At 41.2% G+C, this 21476-nt stretch overlaps 1 long non-coding RNA gene across 1 annotated transcript; it reads right to left on the bottom strand.

Moving 5' to 3' along the window:
- Positions 1–908: 908 nt before the first annotated feature.
- On the bottom strand, positions 909–20437 carry LOC108448783. The gene is made up of 3 exons (XR_001864801.1): positions 20427–20437; positions 6851–6857; positions 909–1107 (listed from the first exon to the last, which is right to left on the bottom strand). It is a non-coding gene; the product is annotated as an uncharacterized LOC108448783 (long non-coding RNA).
- Between the last annotated feature and the right edge of the window lie 1039 nt (positions 20438–21476).

Here is a 21476-nt window from a genome sequence, read left to right on the forward strand (position 1 = left end):
GCAGTTTAGGATTAATTGTCATACTTCTAAAAGTCTCAGATTTCGTTTGGAGTTTTGAATAGATCTGTTATTACTCATAACAGATCTTTGTGTGAGTAGCTCAGCAACAAATGGTCATTTGACATTACTTCAAGTTGCTAATCTAGATGTGATACAACTTGTTAAAAGTGCCTGAAGTGTATCTTTTAAGTTTTAGTTACATTGTTCTAATACTTGAAAGACTTGTTGCAGGTTATAAATTTTGTACTACATTCCTAAAGTGATGGCCACCAGGCTGAGCATCTAAAATCAAGTGGAAATGTTTTTTGAAGGCAGCAGTGCTCATGGTCTGGCTGTTTGCATTAGGAATCATCCCAGCCTTAATGCAGCAGTTAAAATGGAGCTGCTGGCAGTCGATTTTTTTCTTGTAATTAACCTTTATTGCTGGCAATGTGATCAAACAGGCACAGGACTTTTTGACTAGAAAGCAGCAGAAGGACCTGGGGATGCTCGTTGACAGTGGCTGAACATGATAGGTGGCCAAGAAGGCCAATGGCACCTGGGCTGTATCAGCAGTAGTGTGGCCAGCAGAACCAGGGCAGTGATTGTCCCCCTGTACTCAGCACTGATGAGGCTGCAGCTTGAGTCCTGTATCCAGTTTTGGGCCCCTTTACTATAAGAAAGACATTGAGGTGCTGGAATGAGTCCAGAAGAGGTTAACAAGGCTTGTGAAGGGTCTGGAGAGTGACTCATATGAGGAACAGCTGAGGAGGGAGCTGGGGTTGTTTAGCCTGGAGAGGAGGAGGCTCAGAGATTCTCACTCTACAACTGCCTGAAAGGAGGTTGTAACGAGGTGGGGGTCGTCCTCTCCTCCCAGGCAACCAGTGACATAATCTCAAGTAGCACCAGAGGAGCTTCTGGCTGGACATCATGAAGAATTTTTTCAAGGGTTGTCAGGTATTGGAATGGACTGCCCAAGGAGGTGGTGTAGTCACCATCCAATGGAATGTTCAAGAAACAACTCGGCATGGCACTTACTGCCATGGTTTAGTTGACAAGATGGTGATTGCTCAAAGGTTGGAGTTGATGGTCTTAGAGGTCTCTTCCACTCTAAATGATTCTGCGATTCTTGCAAGTTTTCCATGTTCATATGTTAGCTGGTGTTGATAAGGTATAGCACAAAGCAAATTGTGTGGCTTACAAAGGAAGCAAGAGAAACAAAGTACTTAAAATATTCACTTGAGTGCTTCTAGTAACATTCCGTCAATACAGTGTTCTGTGGTTAGATGAATATCAACATGTTTTACACACAAAACAATTATCTCTGCCCATATAAGCACTACCTCATAGCCTTTTTTTTCCTTTGTAGGATGATATTGAAAGTACCATGGCTACTTTTGTCAAGTTGAGATACTTTCCCATTCTTTCATCTTTTGCATTATTATGCGTTTAAAAGTTATGGGGCCAGGGGTGAAATGGCAGAAAAAAAATCATAAAGTTTTAAACACCTTACATTTAGTGGTTTTTCTGTCTATTTGATCTCCTCAGAGCAGGATTTAGGTTGAAAACGAGTTGTCTAAAATGACCTGCCTATGGCAGAGCTACATTTCCAAGCTCCTTTTGTAATCACTAGAATTCAAATCAGCACAGCCTGTGCAGGTCTGAGAGTTGGTTCAGCTGTGCTGGAAATGGGATTCAGGGTGCCCAGGGCCATTTGAGATGTTCAGTGGCAAGCCAGACCTATCAACAGCATCTCTTTTTCTTTGTCTGTTTGTTTTTCCTTCAGTTTATGCCTGTCAGACAGTATTTTCTATATCTGAAGCCCAGTTCACTGCTTAAATCTGTCTCAATAACTAGGTCTTTGATCACTAATGATGTAAAGTAATAGCGCTATGAAAGCAGGTTTAGGTTTCTTGGTGTCTTTTTTTTTTTAAACTGTCTTCAGGTTTTTCCTGTATATGGTTATTAAAAAATATATATCTGCACTCCTAAAGAATTAATACTTTTATGATTTTCCGGATCTCACTTTAAATGGTCCTATTAAAATAGCTGTTTTCACAGCAAGAAGCTGTTTCAGCAGCAAGAAAAAGCTTACTTCATTTTGTATTCTACAGATACTTAAATCTACTTGGAGCAGGTTTTTCTAGGCTAGCCTGGAGGAATTTGGATTGACAAAACCCCAAACTCTCTGTACCACAGCACTTTCAACTTCTTGAGCAGATACTATAAATATTAAAGTTGCCAATCACTGAGGGGAAAAACCTCTTATTTTTACAGAGCTGTCCTAGAGTATGTGAACACTCTACTCAGAGTCCAAATTTACTTAGTTCTTCTTCAGAGTAAATATTCTGTGGCTCTCTCTACAGTCCTATGAGTATGCAATACAAATTCTCTTAGTTAATTGCCTGCCTTTCATTCTTTGATTTTCCTGTTACTGGATAAATTTCTTATTTTCCCCAGCTGAAGTTTCAGGGCAGGCCTGCGTGCTTAGTTCCCATGGAAACAGATTACTGTCTTCACACAAACTGGACGTGCTGAGTTGCTGTGGCAACACAGGTAAAAAATTCTAGTAGGTGTAGAAAAGTGTCAAGTCCGTGCTGGCTGCTAAGCCTGAGCATCTGGTGTCTGCCAGGAGCTGCTGCTGGATGTCCCAGAAGGGAGTGAGGAGCTCCCTAGGATGCAGATGATGGTCTTAAACCTTAAAGTGGCAGAATGTTCCTCCCAACTTGCATATCTTTCTGCATTTAACCATGAGAAATGCACTTGCCTTGTGTGTTCTCTAGCTTCCCAAGGAATTTATTGATTCTGTTATTGATGATTGGGCATGTAGAGGTCAAAAAGGAATGTCTGGGTTTTGTCACCAACTTGCAAATGCTTCTAACTGAAATGTACCTGCTGGCAATCCTGTCTGTATTTGCATCTGTAGGTAGAAAACATGATCCTGTTGGAAATATTTTCTCCTATTTGAAATAAGGAATCTGTTTAAAATGCAGTGGGATAAGGTAAGGAAGATCTACTTATTGTGGATTTAAAAGCAAATAAAACAAGAAGTTTGAATCAACTTGCAAAAGATACAAAGGTATTTACCTGGCAGGTAATGGAGGGGTGGGAAAGCACTTGAGATTATGTGATAGAGGAGTAAGTGACTTCATGCTACTCGAATTGACTAGACTGTTAGTCCTACAAGAGAAGCTTTTACCAATGTCTATAAAGACAGATATGTTAGTTAAAGCACAGTATGACAGGACCTTTCTACTCACTTAAGTTAGAAGTGGGGCCTGGCTCATTCCCAGTAAAGAGGAAGAAAGTTGCTAAACCACTCGAGCAGCTCAGGATGGAAGAAGGGGGTCACCTTGCTTCCCTTTTGGTCTTGTTGATCTCGGCTTTGAGCTGTGTCCCTCTTGATGAAATGAAGGTCAGTGCAGAACATAAAGTAAAATTTTGAGCATCAGCTCCATAAAAGATGAAGAGGAGACAAACCGTTTTAGGGAAGAGTCATCTGCTTCAGTTAAAGTTGTGAAAACTGCACCATGAATGGTGTTCATGGAGAAGGCAGGGAGGTCCTGCTCTGCTGCATGCTCCAAAATGGCAATATGGGAGATACAAGTGACAGGTCTAAACATCAGCTGCTTGAGAGGTGAAAGAAATGATGTCCAGGAAGGTGATAATTTAGGGGCTTCTGCCCACTATGAAATTAAAAATGGCCTTCTTGTCTTGAGTGATCCATTCATATGTCACTGGTCTAAGTGGTGAAAGGCCTTTACAGGTATTTTTAGACCATGGGGAGGAGAGAGAAAGGACGGTATCTAGAGTGTAACCTAAATTTTGTGGGGAAGACTTCTAAAAATTAGGAACTTGAAGGTAGATACCTAAATGCAGGGGCACAAAAACTAACTCCAGGTGGCACAAAGAGCAGCTGAGTACCTCAGTGCTCACCAATGTGAGCAGTTGTCATGTGTCTCTTAAGGAAGAGCTATCTCCTACCTCCACAGCAGGCTGAGTCACTGTTAAAAAGTGCATCCAGTGCCTCTGGTAGCTCATTCTGTTTGGAGCAGTGGAGTTTGCTCCTAAATAACACTATGTGAGTTTTAAGTAAGGTCATCTTCACCTGCTGCCACCCTGTAGCCATTCAACAAGATGAATAAATAAAAGCAGAGTAGATTCTTTATGGCAGCATGTTTTAAGTCTAAAAATGTGTTTAAATAACCATCTTAAATCCATCTATTGTCGCTTCAAGACTCTGCATCATTCCTCTCTGGAAAAATAAATTAACTGAAATTCAGTACACTAGTCAAATGAACATTATTCTTTCTTGGTGCAGAAATTTCTGTGCAATTATTTTTCTATAAAGAATACTGAATAGGGAAATCTTAAATAAGAAATGGTCTGGATAAATAATACTTATATGCAGAGATTCCTCTGCATATTTCAAAATAAGTGACGCAATTTTAATGACTTAATATCTTCCCTTCCGTATTTTCATGAACTTTAGGAAACTTGCCAGCGATGTTTACATGCTGAGTTACTGCTATGTCCTCTTCTTAGAAAAGTCAGGGACTTGACCAGCCCTCCCAAGCTGGCATCCTGGAACCACGCAGCTTGGCATAGGCTGCATTGTGTCTGTTCCGGCTCCCAGTGTGAGAGAGATGGCTACCATAGGACTGGTACTCCCCTAGCTTTGGGCTTTGTGAGTACAGTACAGATGGACCCTGCCAAGCGTTTTTGCAAACCTTGCACCTCACCATGCCTCTACTGAAGGGAAGTAGAGGCTGAAGGGCTTGTCTCGCACACCTTGGAGGCTGTGGACTGGTGCATACTGGAGAACATGGGGAGTGTTCCAGCTCCTGCAGAGAGCCATTTTGGAGAGCAGGAGTTTGGTGCACCATAGGCCTGAGTGGATATTCAGTTATACAATTTTGGTCTTCCCCTAATTAGAGTCAGCTTGTTCTTGCATTTCTCTCAGTTGATGATGCAAATGGCTACCAAAGCCTTATCAGATATTTTATTCATATTTAAATAAATAAATAAATAAATCAGTTGTTTTAAATGTGAACCTATGAGGCTTTGGTTACCTTTTGAACTCATCTCCTAGGCTCTATTTATATTTGAGACATAGCCTCTCAAAAACTCCACTCAAGAGACCTTCGATCAGGCCTTTGCAATGGTGTCCTGCAGAAGCACAGATGGTCAGGGAGTAAGGGCAAGGGAGGGAATTCTACACTGATAATACACCAGCTTCTGCTTATACAGGATGTTTGGTGTATTATTTTTCAGACTTGTTGTTTATACATCAGTTTGTCCAGTGCAACTAATCTCTAGCTTAGCTTGCCTTATTCAATGCTGTTGTCTCAAAATGTCTCTCTACCCTACTCCCTCCAATTTAAGGTCTCAAACCACCTCATATGCATGAACCTATATACTTTATATACTCCACAGCACTCATGACTGGTGTGTGTGTGTGTCTGTCCCCTGTGCCTAACACTGTGCTCACCATTCTCCTCAGGAGCACTCTCCTCTGCTCCGTGCTGCTCTCTTTCCTTTCCCCTTAAGCTGAGTAACTGAGGAACAGAATCAAGTTCAGATCAACCATCTCAAATTTCAGCTGGAAGTCTCTTCTTGCTGTTTGTGTGCCCTCCTTTTTTTTTCTTATTTCAGTTTGTCTAAGACAAGAAATAGCGTCTCCCAGCAAAACACATCTTGTTAAGATTAGAAAACCTCAACACACTCCTTTAGCATATGTTGAGGGACATAAGAAAATGGTGTCTTGCATATGTAAGGGAGACATTTGCCAATCTCTCTTGATAAGGCCTTGTGCTAAGGTGTTCCTTATCTCAGTGAGCATTTAAATCTGTGTAGCACTCCCTGGCATTCTCTTAGTAAAATAAGAATAATTTAGTAATAAAATGTCGATGTATCTATAGCTACAAAAGAGCTTCTCCCAGCCCAGCAAATAATTGCTTTGGAAAATAGTTTGTAAAACATTAATAGCAAATAAAGATCTGGCAACAAAACTTGCAAGTAATGGCCAAACTTTTATTAGTTTGATTATTAGTATGACTACTGATTATTGATATGACTACTTCAAAACGTCTACAAAGAAAACTTGAGTGCAGCTCCTTTCCTTTTTCATCCTTTGCCAGAAGCCAAGAAAACTCATGAATCCTGTGCATAACTGCTTAGTTTGCTTCAACTAGAAATTATACTTTTGTATATTCTTTCAGGCAGCAGAAAAATAAATTGAATTTATATTCTCCAAGCTAAGGATGATTAAAAAATTATAAATGATTAAAAATTATTATAAATGATTAAAATAAATCCTCCAGCAAAATCGTGCAGCAGATTTAATGCTCCTGGTCTGGCTGTGCTGCATCATAGTGGTTGGTTTTGTGGTACCTTTGAACCATAGTTGTTACACCAGAAGCCATAAACTGAGACTGATGGACAGCTTAGATTGTGCTGGAACAGTTTAATCTATTAAAAAGCCAAACAATGTCTTAGGGCAAGGCACTGAGGTGTCCTGATCTGACACACAAGCTGAAAGCACCAGAACTTTTTTTCTTTCAGGTGCCTGGCTTTGATTCTCTGTATTAGTTTCTCTAGTCCAACTCTGAAAACTATCTTATGGCATGAACATGGAAAATGCACATAACCTTGCGTCTCTGCAAATGGCTGAGATCCCTTTGACTGCATGAAGTGTGGTCTTCTTGACAATGGCAGGAGTGGTTTTTTCCATTTGCAGATGTGGCTATAAAGAGGTTCTGTAATCAGTGAATATCTGTGCTCCCCAAAACATACGTAGATATAGCAGAATAAGCAGGAGTTCCCTTGGATCTGAGGAATTGAGAAATAATTACCTAAACTGATTTGCTACCCTTGTCCTATAACAACTGTATAGTTACCATAGCAATGAAAATGTTGCTCAGCATAAGAGAGAAGTTAGCTGGACTGATGGACCATGCCATGGGTGGTTTGGAACAACACTTAGTTCAGATTCCATTCACGGGGAATAAAGCTGAAAAATGTCATATTTAATAAAACAGGAAAATAACAACACCAGAGTATGTCTCAGGTGAATAAATTCCACAGAAAAAGGCACAGGATGCAATTTTTGTTTGTATTCCATGCACAGTTCTATTTTTAATGGCAGGCAGCAGTTTTGGCAGTCCAAACAGCTTCCTAAGTGAAAGCATGTTTGCTTTTATTTCCCCTTTCAAATAGACTGGTATCGTGGCACTCTTTACAAATAAATTTTATGTACTCAAGGGAGAATGAGTGCGAGGCAAATTCAGAATTTGTATCCTGTTAGGCTGTGTACAGTGAGACCCAAAGATAGTGGAATTTTACTCAGTAAATAATAATGATATAAGTATGGAAAAAAATACTTAATAAATGATGGTTATATACATTTTTTAATGCAGTGGGATTTCCTCTTGGTAAAGCTCTTAATCAAATTCTAAGCATGGCAGCAATGCTTATGAATTGAGTATTGGGATGCTCACACAACCTGAACACTTGAAAAAGTTGCTGACAGATCATGACCCCGAGAAGTGGGGTTATCTGGAAGTATCTCTTAATGTGTGCTGCTTGACAGGAGAGCAGGATAAATCCATCATTCAGGCACAAGGATTACTTCTTTTCTGTTAGACATTGGAGGTGACTGATCCAGCAACTGCAAACACCCCTTGTGTAGGTTGGGGTTCTGTGCACATTCAGCTCAATGCATGTTGGCTTTAGGAAGCAGGGTCACTCCCGCTCTGATGGGGTTTCCTGACCTTGCTGGTCTTTTGTGAGGGTACAGCATCAGCGGGACATTCGTCTTTCATCCTCCATCCTGACAGACTGCTCTCATCTCAGATTTTAGTCTAGGTTGAAAATTTGGTATAGTGAAGATGCTTCAGTCTTCTCATATTTCTCTCATCAAATTGTCTAATTGTTTCCACAAAATGAAAAACTTCTGGCCATCCCTTGCCCAGCAATTTCTGAGGAGCTTTGCCAGGAAGCCAACAATGTAAAAAGCATGCAGGGAACAACTGGCTTGGTCTATTTCTATGCCCCTAGTCCTGCAGGGTGGGACCTGCACCCTGTCAGTGAACTGGCACAAACAGCTCTCGAACCAAGCGCAAGTCAAAGGTTTTAGTAAAAGGAAGATGGGTGATCTCTTGGGAAGAGCATCCTCAAAGCCCTGTTGTAGAGAAGGTCCTTCTCTAAGGCTTGTTAAAGACTGCTCCCATTACCCCAAATGAGACAGGTAATGCTGTTGCTCAGCAAAGCTGCCTGTGCTGTTTCTGCTGGAAGCAAACGTTTCTCAGTACTTGTGTAGAGCATCTGTTGTACTCGTTGCTGTGTATGATGGAAGGTATGTCTGGCCCATGCTTCTTTGACACTGTTTCAGCAAGGGATGGGCCTGGCCAAATATGGATGCAATCTATGTGTTATGTACCTCGGCAGATGCTTTGGCATCAGACCCTTGGAAAAGCAAACTGAGGTACAATGGGCTTAGCCTGCTTCTATGTCCACTGTTCATCCTTCCCTTTGGAACTAAAAGATGCTCCTGATCATAAGGTCTAGTGAGTGAACTCTTCTTTCCAACCTAGGTTTGTGTGTTGCAAAGTGCTGAAAATAGTTTCAGCAGTAGTTTTGTCACCAGCAACTAGAGTGTGAGCTCCTAGGCACAGAAAAAAACCCCACTTCTGACTGATCCTGTGATAGTGCCTGTTTTAGCACACAACTGACCATATAGATGTCTGTGCTGGGACTGAATGTACTGCCTAGCCTGGGTGGTAGTTAAAACTGGAATGAAGCAACAATGAGAACTGCAGTTTGTTTTCTAAAGTTGACCTGGGCTCTTCAGTATCTGTCACTTATGAAAATGTGGACTTGAAAATAGTGCCTGCTGTCTTATTACTAGCTTGGGATGATTTCATGTGTTGGTGGAGGTGAAAGGCAGCAAACACTTTATTCCTTCTCTCTTCCTCACCTCAGCCTTCACTGAAGAGAAGAAATGGCAGCATAATAGAGAAACACAGGTGTTGAGGAGAACATGAACTTGACGCAACCAGCAATTTCAGAGTGCCTCAGAGCATTTCTTGAAAAAATGCCAAGATAAATAACCAGGGAAAACAGAGGAGCTAAATGTAAATGTTTTGACCAGTGGGTGTTATTTTACTGACATGTTCACAAGGGTGCTTAGAGATGGGAATGTGATGGCTAAAGAAGTGTTAGAAAATTAAACCAGCATGAAATTCTGTAATGTGCCTGCAGAAATCTAGGGGTGATGCCAAGGTGCAAAGTGTTACCTTTTTTTCTTTGGTTTCAGTGAGCCCAAGGTCAGGCCCTGAATCCACATTCTCCTGCTGTAATTTTGCAGGGCTTGCAGGGGACCCTTCTGATGAACATAAGCAGTAAATATCTTCTCCTTCCTTGCTTCACATTGGGCAAAAAATATGTTTGGCCCAGACAGAATTTAATCAAAGTGCTAATTTGTTTCGGGTTTCCCCTGATTCTTCTGTAAACATGGTGGTTTTTTCAAGTCTAGATTGCTGTTGAAAACAAAACCTGAAACTGTTTTTTAATAAAATCTACCTCATCTGTGAAAATAATCTGTTATGTAATTGCAGGGGTATAATTACCACAGTCACTGTCAGAATTGCATAATTTAAATCCTTTAACCCATGGAAGAAAAGGAACTAATTATTACAAGGATTCCCATTATTTATAAAGAGCAAGATTCTTAAAAGAAATTCAGTCCATTGGTGGCAGGTGACGTGTCTCATCCCAAGGAGCACTGCAAGGCTTGTCTGTGTGAACCCCAGGGAGATGTGGGTGTGGGGCCTTTGTTTCAGCTTTTGTGTTAGGTAAGTGCAGGGATCTGAATGTATACATTGAATTTGCAGAAAAAGGTCTCTGTGCACATCATCTTCTAAAGAAGAGTCTCTGCTAGTACTCTGAGATGAGAGTAAACCATGTTCTCCTGGATCATTGGCAGCCAGTGCTGCTGGTGAGGCATGTTTAGGCTGACAGATAGAAGACTTATTTACAAAATATGTCCCATCTTCCCTTCAGACATATTCATGGATATATTATTTTATCGCCACTGACAAGAAATTCTGATCTGTTCAAAGGACCTGGAAGTCTGTGTTGAGCTTCTTGTTTGTCCTACCTTCCTGGTCATTGGCCTCTTTGTCTCTGCAAGGATCCAAAACATCTTTATTTTGCCTAATGACTACATTTCCTGGCAAGCCATCTTTTATTTATTCCAATTACTCCCTCTGTCTCCCATGCTTCTCACTCCTGGTAAGGTACTTTACACAACAGAGCAAATGTGTCAAGACTTGTTTACGCTGTCCTTTGCTTCTACAGCCTACCATCAGAGTTATCCTGACACTATGGACCTATCCTGTCTGTGCAAGTCACTTTCTGAAATATCTGGTAAAACAAACTACTTGGCTGGTATTGCCATTAGTTCTGTTAAAAAACCCACCAGCTTGATATTTCAATTGTTATTTTATCTCCCATGCAGCATGATACTCTTTTAAACCGTACTCTGGTAGGCTGGCACTGAAGAGTGGCATCATCAAGCAGCTACCTTTTAGCTATCTTTTTCTGTCCTCTTTAGAAACAAGATATTTTTTTCCAAAGTGATCACTGTCCTGTAGTGTGGAATACTTGAAGTGTCTTTATTGAGTCTTCCTGACCTGGAGCTCACTGTTCTGTCAGTCTGTTTCTCAGTGAGCCTTCAGTGACAAGGTGAACCTTAGCTTGGCGCAGATCCTCAGCTGTCATGATTTTTCCAGGACTTACTGCTAATTACTCTGATTTCCGTGTTCCCTTCCTAGCTGTAATCTTAACAATCTTCTCCAGAGTGAAAAGGGTAAGTACAGAACAGACCAGTCTGGACAGAAGATGGGATGTGTGCAAAAAAAGGCTGAAGAAGTGAAAATGTGCCAAGACACAGCTTTTTATCAGCTGGTTTTATATAAAATCATAGAATGGTTTGGGTTGGAAGCAACCTTAAAGATCATCTAGATCCACACCCCCATCAAGACTTTTCTTTTTTGCTGTGGGCTGTACCCTGTAGTTATTTCTGACACTTATGAATCTGACATTCTTCATATGTTAAGCAGTACCCAAACACTGTCCATTAAGTTGGTAGATAAGTGATCATATTCAGCAATCAAACGTGGACAAATGCAGTTTGCTGTTAAACTGGATAGAAAATCTTTGTGTATTGTTCTAGTAACTGAAAAGCCTGAGGTGGGGATGGGAAAATTGTAAGCTGTGCAACATACCATGTTCCTTTTTAAGTTATGACATCCGTAACAGCAGGGCTCATCTAGAAGTAAACCTGATATTACTCTCCCCTTTTGGGAGGGTAAGATTTGAACTTAAACACTTCTTCAGGAGTTGCATAGCAATGTAATTTGCTTGCTATCACATGATGTGTGAGCCTGAATATTTCTTTCATCTTCTGATTATGAGTGTCTCAAAACTGGGGCAATCCTCACCAAGCATGCTGTAGGAAATGCATTTCCTTCCACTCCATGCATTTGTTTTTTCAGTAATTGCCGCTGTTCCTCGCCTTCAAACAAAAGCATTAACAGGAAGGTGTTCTACCTTTACATGTAATGGGGGTGACAGAAAAGTGAGATGCATGATTCACCTTCCTTGACTACCCAGAAATCAAGTGTAGGCTGTTCAGCTCACTCCTGCTTATAAGTCAGGGGGAGAAGGACAGGAAAGGGCTCCTACAGTGGATGTGTCACTTAATTGCAGACAGACACGTTTCCACTAGGCAATGATTCCCATCTTCCCCTCCACTTTCCCCTGTACTGATCCTGGCTGGAATGCACTTTATTTTCTTCATGGCAGCTCATATGGTGCTTTCCTTGGGTTTGTGACCAAAGAGTGGCGATAACATGCTGATGTTTTAGCTATAGATGAGCAGTGTCTGCACAGCAGCAAGGCCTTGGTTTCTCACTCTTCATGTCCACCCTCAACGGGGAATAGATTGAGGGTGGGGAGGGGACAATCAGGCAGATGTCACGAACTAAGCAAAAGGATATTCCATGCCATATAATGTCATGTTCAGCAACAAAATAGACAGGAGGGTGTTTAGGGAAATGAGCCATCCTTTTTTTGCTCATGGCTGGGCATCAGTCCACTTGTGGGGGGCGGCGAGTGATTGTTTTGGTTTGGTTCAATTTGTTTTCTTTCTCTCTTCTTCCACTTCTCCTTTTCTTATTAAACAACTTTTATCTTGCTTTTGCTCTTCCTTTCCTCCTCCCCTGCTCCACTGTTGATTGGAGGGGGATGCAAGTGAGAAGTTATGTGGTGGTCAGTTGCCTGCCCAGCTAACCCATAACACAACATTGCTGCACTGAGAAGACAGCTCCACTTCCAGTCAAGTCGTGTGAGTTTCTGAAGCCTTGGTTGGAATAGTAATAGCATATTTATATATGGCAGGTCTCTGAAGCCACTGAAGCCAAGCAACTCTTATAGGATGGATCTTAACAGTGAATACAGTAATAAACTGTGTTTGGTTAAAGCCAGAGAGCTTCTGAAGATACACAGGCATGAGGATCTGGGAACATATGCAGGAGTCTGGGTCTTCTCCACTGCTGTAAACAATGACTTACAAAGCCCTGGTTGTCTTCTAGTGCTGCTTGGGGATGACCAGTCTAGCCATGCCAATATGTAGGCCAGACTCATGCATGAGCAAGAAAGAATGGTCTCAAGTACCAGCTGCTTCTGACTCATGGTTTTTCAAGCACCATCTGCTTTCGGTTCCTGGCTTAGCCATGGACTGCTTGGGCAAGACCCTTCAAATCTCTGCCATGGCTCCACACCATCTACTCCAGTACTGGAGTAGAAAAGCTTGCTATCAGGCTCAAATAACCATACACACTGTGGCTGCAAGAAGCTTTCTCCCATGCTTTGAAGCTGACTTGCCCAAATTGAAGCCGAAGGGAGGATGACAGAGCACTCTTTGTCTCTTTTTCCCCTTACAGTGATAAATGTTCCTCCTATGGTTTCATTTTTAAATTAAAGCAATTTAAATCCATTGTGCTTTCTCTGTACCTTTATTTAATTTTCAGCCTCTTGGCATTTTCCTTTCACTCTTCTTCAAAATTTGTTATGATTTTTACTGTCTGATTAAATTAATTTAGGGCTCTGGTTGTCACTTGTTTATTGTCTGACTCCCTAGCTCCCTTCACTCTCCTACAGTTTAATACTTAGTACACATTTTATTTCCCAGCTTTGGCAATATTTTCTCCATCTTCCTTGGCTGTTGTCCAGTATTTTGCTTATGAGTAGTTTTCAGGACATAAATTCTTCCTATTGCTATCCATCAACATTGGAAACCTTTGAGTCAGCTTCTCAGCAAAGAAGCAGCTTGAGCCACCAGTCCTGCAAGTTTCAGTACTAGCTAGTAGCACTGTGACTAGTTCAGCCACCACATTTGTTTCTTTTCTGATACCAAATGTAAGTTTTTGAAAATCTGAGAGAGGTGTTTTAAACCATGAGATTGTGCTGGTATCTCCAGCCTTATGTTCTCCCAACATACCTTGCTTTAGTGTCCTTTTTGCTTCTGTGAAGATGGTAAGAAAATTAAGTTCAATTATATTTTATTCCTATAACTGACTTGCTGGTTGTTTTCTTTATCCTCCTGGAAAGTCAGAGAAATATTTGAAACCAATCAATGTAGCACAGTTACAGGATACTCCATCAACAATTCACCAGAGTTTACTTTCTCACTGCTCATGATGGAGGATTTAATCACAGTCACAAAGGTAAGAGTTGGGAACAAGCTTTCTAGTGCATTTTTATATTTCCCCCTTGGGACAGATAGCTGGGGTGTCTTCCCTGGACACAATGTGTGACTATATTTTTATGCTTTGTGTTTCTCAAATCTCCTTTTGGGCATCTTGCTGTAACATCCCTCACTTCCATTTAACCTCTACATGCCTCAGGACAGCGCTGCCCCCATTATGTAGACTTGTACTCTGCTTCCTACTATGTAACTTCAATATCTGGAGCCACTGCCAAGGGCTATGTTAAAGAAAAAAAAAGGGAAATTAAGAACTGAAGTTCTTCAGCTTCATCTGGAGATCCTTAGCTCTCTTGTATATCAAGGGTTTTTTTCTGGATCTTAAAATCATAGAAATGTAGAACAGTCTGGGTTGGAAATGACCTTTAAATGCTCTCTAGTCCAACCCCCATGCAGTAAGCAGGGACATCTTCAACTAGATCATGTTGCTCAGATCCAAACTGGCCTTGAAATTTTCCAGGGTTTTACCACCCTCATTATAAAAAACTTCTAAATTAGATATGAAGACTGTTGTATCCTACAAGCTCAGAGGACATTGGGCTCTTTTCATTATCATAATGGACTTACCAAAATATATGATAACATGCTTACTAGGAACTTGAGTTACAAGAAAGATATATGGATATTATAAGTTTCATTTTCATTCCATCCCATGTAATCCAAAAATTGATCTTGAAGACATGGAAAAGCAGCAAGAAGTTGCTGGAGAGAAGCACCTCAGCATTAATTGTGTCTCTCATGAGGAGGCTTCAGGCATATCACTTCCACTCACACTGATCATAAAACCAGTACTGTGAATTGTTTCACATTTGTATCCATATCAAGCTGATGCCAATTTATGACTGTTATGTTCTTTTTAAATACTAAAATCTTATCTTGTTTGGATCTGTACAGACAAGGCCTGGTAGTTCCATTATGAGGTATATAGTATGATTGCATAAAGCTGCCTGTTATTTATATTACTGAGCTTTTAGAACTTCATTCTCAAACACCACCCTAACAAGAGAACTAGCATAACAGGCAATTGTCACTGAAGGGCAATTAATGTTTGTCAGTTTAAACATACCTGGTGGTCTCATTTTAGCTGAGCTTTCTAAACCATTCTTAACTATAGCATGATCTTGTAGCAGGTTTTTTTGCTCTTTTTGGTGAATGGGTGTGCCATGTGTTTGCCCAGAGTACGCAGAGGGCTGAATGGTGCTTGAAGCTGGTGGCACTCACCTCTGCCCTTCCCTTTTCTGTCCCACTGGGTTCCATTTGAGAACAAGTGGCCAATGGGGATTTCAGGAACCATGCGGACTTGGAAATAGTGTGGTTTGGATTAGGCCTGGCAGAGTCGTTGGACTGAGATTTTGACCTAAGTGAGCTGAAAAGAGGTGGTTTTTCTCTGCCTAAGAAAGACTGTGGATGGATACAAAAATTCCTTATTGAGAACAGACTTAAAAATTCCACACTCACACAGCCTCTCACACAAGAGTCTTTCACTGAAGAAAGGCGGCATGCTACCTATCAAGGTTTTCAATGCTGTAGAGAAAAACTTTCCCACACTATGAAATAATCTTTGAACTGTTGGAAAGTGCAACTGCCAGACCCTCAGGGAAGGAAGGCCTGCAGGTCAGCAAGTTCAGCCTTTTCAATTTACTAGCAAGCCCTTTGTGATGGGGGCAGCCTCATTCAAAGGTGCAGGAATGAATACACCTCACCTAGTTGCTGGTGAAAAGTTCTGACCTCCTGTCCTCGTGCTGGCCAGAAGGATTCCTGTATCGATCATCCTTGTTCTCCATGCTCTCCAGCCACTGAGATTATTTGGCCTCTGGAGCACTTTAAATCTGATCATGCAGAAAATAAAGGAGCCTGTGGCCTTTTCTCTGACACAGGAGGCAGCTTAAATAACTCTGTTGAACTCAAGAGTCAGAACTGAAGCTGGCCTAAAGTCTTGAGACCTCCAGATGAAAGGTATTTCACTATACAAATAGCATATACTTAAATATTAATAGCTATTTCTGAGCTCTATCCTAGTCCGAGAGGAAAGCTTATTTCTTTGAAGAAATATGACTTTCAAAGATTAGAGGCTAAAAAACTTGATCAGAGTGCAAGAATATCTTGCTTTATCAAAGGAAACTTTTCAAAGCTGAAGATGGCTAAAAGCCAGTATTTTTCATGCAGACTTCAGGGAGCTGTGGTTTTATACAAACTGTGGATCCAAAACGAATTTTTTAAAACAGCAAACCCTTTAAAGAGCGAAATTTTAATTGGAAGTTAAATGAGAGCTGAGTTTTAAAGTGGTGTTTAGTATTTAAAGTGCCTAATAAAAATGGAAGCTGTTAAAATTTTAGGAGTCTCTGCTGACCACCTTGAAGAAAAGAGGCAATTCCTTCCCACCAAGGATTTTTCTTTCTCTCTAGAGGGCAGGTCACTCTTGAGTGTGCATTTCTTCCATACACTCAGCAGTGCTCTGTGACAACTGTGCATGTTTTATAAACCTGGGTTTGTTTCTATAACATAGTAAGGTGTATTTAAGGGGCCCCCCAAACCCATGATGTTTTAAGAAGGAGCATCCTTCTTAAATGAATATTGTCATTACAAGTATCTGAACTTGATATGTTGGACCGTAGCTGTTTTTTGTAGAAGTGGATATGTTGATCTAGGAATTTTGAAGAAACCAAACTGCTGCTGTGCAGTACCACAGAGCAAACACCTCCTTACAGTCATATTGTCAGCATTTTCAGAGAAAATGCTCCTTTAACCTCTCTCATGACCCTCAAGTTGTTTACCTTAACCAGAAGAGTCTGGCAAGCATAGTCGATAACTGTACTGCATACTGAAAACCACAGACTGAAAAAAATTGTTGGGTTTGTAGCACATACTGCTTCTGCCTACTTCACATCCTTGATTTATCCCTTACAAATCTACTCTGTAAGGAGTAAACGACTTCTCTCTCTTTTTTTTTGGAGCTACCAGTCTTACAGCTATATGTCTCTCTAATACCAACCTCTGCTTTACAGGTTGCAATCACATATTCCTTCAAACCATTTAACAGGTTAACATAAAAAGTTAAAATCTCATTCAAATTGCTTTGAGGATGTAGCTTCTCCTTTAGACCAGAAGAAGGACTGTGTGCACATTAGTTTGCCTGTCTGATTATGTTAGTTTCTCCTGGTTTATCTGATAGAAGAAATTGGCTCACAGCAAACAATGCCCCCAAGAAGGTAGTGCAATAATTTTTTATGGTGTGTTGCCTGGTACTTTAACAACATGATTTCTCAAGAGGTGTAGACCTGGTTGATCAAGATCCTCTCTACAGCAGTGATTTATGTGACTGTAAATCTTCTGCAAGCAAGCACACTTCTGGCAGAGGGTGATCCCCACTGCCAGTATCCCCCCCTACTATGGAGGAGACAGCAGGAAGGAAAATACTACAAGTTTGAGGCTAGACTGGACACAGCCTGCCCTAAGGGTTCAGCGTAAGATGACAGCCTTTGTACAGGACCAGAGAATGAATATCTGAATGTCCTCTCTCTCGTATCTAAGGGAATGTGGAATCATATTGATGTCCCGCTTTTGTGGTCTCCAGCTATCTGAGCGCACACATCCCATTTATCCCATTTATCCCCTGCAGGAAAGAATGGCCCACTCACAGGCCCATCAGAGCTATGATTTGAGCTACAAGAAGGAGAACACGGACTGAGCAGGGCAGTAGGTGCAGTAAAGCCTATCATAACCTAAACATCTGCATCAATACCTGCAAGGCACACCAGTATTAATATGCTTGGCAGGTCGTTCCTGCCTAGAGAAGGATATGGATCTGTGAAAACAGAACAGATGAGCTGCAGAGACAGCTGCCCTTGCTAGGAGGCCTGGGAATACTTGCAGTGAAACATTTCCTTTCCTCCAGTCTCAGAGCAGCCAGTTCCTCACAGACAGCTTCAGGACAACTGAATTTCAGTGCAGGGGTCTGTGAGCACTTTTGAGCCTGATTTCTGAAGGCAGAATGGAACTTAGGCTTCCTCCTTCCCTTCCAATAGTCTATGGAAAGACACAACTGCCTTGTCTTCCACTGCAGAAGTGCTCTTCTACACAGCACAGCAAAATCTGTGCAGTAAAAGCAAAATTAGGTTTACCTGTTTCTTGGACTGCAAAATAAAACAAACATAACCTGGAAGAGCTTTGGGCAGTAAGGCACACTCATGATTTCCACCAGTTGGCATGGCTTACCAGTTACAGTGGGTGAACATGACTTTCTGATAAAGCTTTGTGTGATGTAGCTTATCAAATCTCAGTGACATGGAGCACATTTCTGTTTTATTACTTACTGATGCTGGGCTTGGCAGGCACTGCAGGTTATTTTGCTAAATTATGACAGAACTGTAATCTGCAGGATAAACTAGGATATAATGCCTGTGACTCATGAGTAGTTTTGTTGGAATAAAGCTGCTTCATATCCAACACAATATTTAGAAAACAATACCTGGAATTTATCGGAATGGAGTCTGCCCGTCCCTCCCTCCTTGTGTGGCTTACAAGATTGACCTGGAAACCTCTGAGGGTTTTTTCCCCCTCAATTCCTCACAGAAATAGGAGCTGCTCCAGGAACAAGACACTTCATAAAGTAGGGTGTAATATGACAACTCAAAATAATTTTTTCTATGATCAAAACACAAAGGAAAAAGAATGCTGTTCTAAGGCATTACCAAAAGGACCAAATGGGAGGATCTGTACAGGGACAACCTAGATAGGTTGCCACAGGTGGACAAAAGAACACAAACTGTGGGCAAGGAGGGTGCCTCAGAAGCTATTCCACTGGCACAACATACCATTTCCCCATAGCTTTTCTGCAGCCTCAACTTAGTACTAATTCCATCTTAAAGTTATCACTTGTGAAAGTGAAATAGCTACAGGATATGAACACAGTGGGTGAGTAATCCACTTTTTATTAATTATTTATATCTGTAGATTTGCATCTAACCTGAAGGGGTGGCTTCTTCACTCTGCGTTCATGAACATTTTAGTCTTAGCTTCTAATTTAGTTTCATGTTGAAAGGTAAATTATGCTTTCCCCTAAAATATTGTTTCTTTTAAAACATGACAAACAGAGGAATTCAACAGAGTTTGAAGGAAAATCAGAACCAATTTTTGGCAACTTTGAACCCTGAATTTGTAAGTATAATTGTGTATCAACAACACTGGAAATTCAGCTTGGGCAGCTAGTTTGTAGATCTGAAACCCTGAGAAGTTTTTTTGAGAGTGTAGTACAGAAAAAAATGACAAAAATTCAGAAGTTTGTTTCTTTATATAATTTTGATTAACATACAAATGCAACCACACAAATTTATTCTTGTAACATAGTCATAATTGTCGTAAGTGGTGCAGGAAAGCTCCTCTCTTCCTTTCTGTTTGAATCACCACAGATCTGGAAGGAATTCAAAGCTTTTCACTCTGTAATAATGTTCCTTTCAAGAATGTTTTTCTGTTGTTGTTTTGTTGTTGTTTGTTTGCAATTCTAAGCTACAGTGAGAAGGGTTGTTTACTTTCCTTTGCTGTTGCTTTCTAGGTGTCTGTTAAACCCCAAGCAGCTGCTAACTACACACAAATCTAAAGATCTGGCAAGTGAGAAGGACTGGTAGAATGAATTTCTGCAGAATTTGTGCTCTAATTGTAAATGCAGTTTCTGGCTCTGTGTCACTAAACCTGGGGCTGACGCCGCAGCTGCCGAGCCATAAGAGGGCAGCTGCTGCAGATGGAGCTCCATCCTCATTCTGGTCAGCCACAACGTGAATGCCTGTGCTACCTCTCCTCTTCCCTCAGCTGAATTCCTTTGCATTTTAAAAATTCCCAGTGCTGTCCCTATTAAGAGGAAGAGACAGTAATGATGAGCATGAAGAGTCAGAAAACTAAATGACGGGAGGAATGGAAAAAAGATTGTGTAGCACTCTTATCTACTACACTTGCAGTTGTGCATCCGCAGTTCCACATCTCATCAGGCAAGAATATTGTGCTTCTTCTGCTGCAATCTCAGCCACATTGCTATTACTGAACAGTCATTAATTCTGCATTTTCACTAATAAGAACTATTAGAAACAAAATTTAGCATCTTGGGAAAATGCTACAATTCTGGTAAATTAGTCTGTGGTTTGTTTTTGTTTGGCTTCTTTGATATTTGGTACAAAAGCTCTAAAATATTTTCTTGAAGGACAAAGCAGAGATATGTTGGAAGTAGAGTACTGGCTACATGAGGCTTCTTCCTTTTAGAGAGAATTTGAATGCTAATTTTTTTTTTAAGGCTCAGAAATATGAGCAAAAGCATGAGTCATTTTGCCTTTTCAACAGCAGTGCAAATAGCAGGAGATGGGAAGTTCCTGACTTGCCACTGTGCTTATCCACATTTCTGATTACAATCATGAATGTGCATAAGCATCAGTGCTATATTTTTGAGATGAAGATGACAGTATTTGTAGCTTTTATGACCATTGCTGGAAAGGGACAGTACTGTCTAAGACCCAGGTCCTGCCTATAAAGAAAGATGAAGACAGTGTCAGAGCACTGGCAAAGATCCACTGTAACATTAGAGGGGGGGTACTGCAGGGGGCTGGTTGCATTTTGGATTGGTGGTGTCTGAGACTTGTTTCCTAGTACTGGATTGAATAATTAAGCCATGTCATTCCTTACAACACCTGGTTGCCATGAAGACAGTTAGAAGTCATGAAGATGGTGAAGAGCCTGGGCATGTGATGTATGAGAATTGTCTAAGGGATCTGTGATTGCTTAGCCTAGAGAAGGCTCAGGGTGCTCTTACCAATGTGGATGAAGACTGATGGTGGGAGTAAAGGAAGGTGGAGTGGGACTGTTCTCAGTGGTGTCCAGTGACAGGCCAAGAGGAAATGGACGTGAATTGGAATAATAGACACTTCCATTAAACATGAGAATTTTTTGGTTGGTTTTTTTTTTTTTTTTTTTTTTGCAGTGAGGGTGATCAGGGTTTCCCAGACAGGATCTGGAGTCTCCATCCTTGGAGTTACTGAAGACCCAACTCATGTCCTGAGCAAAACACCGTAGCTGACTCATAGGCCTAGATGATCTCCAGATGTCCTACCAACCCCCAGCAAGTCTGTCAGAGCAAGCTACAGATATCACATATTCCAAAAGGTTTCTTTGTTTTAAGAAGATACAATTCATAGGTTTGGAAATTCAGAAGATGGGTACTGATTACAGTATATATAAGCAACTAAAGGGGGTGACAAGATGATGGAGCCAGGCTCTTCAACAGGCAGAAAGTGATGCACAGGAAGTTTCATCTGAACATGAGGAAGAATTTTACTGTGCTGGTGACTGTGTACTGGAACAGGTCACCCAGAGATGTTGTGGAATCTCCCTCACTGGAGATATTCAAGCACCACCTGGATGCAATCCTGTGCAATGTGCTCTGGGGTGACCCAGCTTTAACAGGGATATTGGATCACATCATTCATTGTGGTCCTTTCTAACCTGACCCATCCTGTGATATGGTTCAAGAGACCTGAGCCAAATCCCTGTAGATTTAGGGCACTGCCCTTCACCTCCTGGCGGCTGAGACAGCAACTCTAACAACCTTCACTGCTCCCCACCAGGTCCCACTCACAATGACTTCCCACGTGCAAGTGCGCTGGCCCCTCAGCCTCCAGCAGGGAACAAG

This window comes from Corvus brachyrhynchos, unplaced genomic scaffold (assembly GCF_000691975.1).
Source record: "Corvus brachyrhynchos isolate BGI_N302 unplaced genomic scaffold, ASM69197v1 scaffold87, whole genome shotgun sequence".
NCBI lineage: Eukaryota > Metazoa > Chordata > Aves > Passeriformes > Corvidae > Corvus > Corvus brachyrhynchos.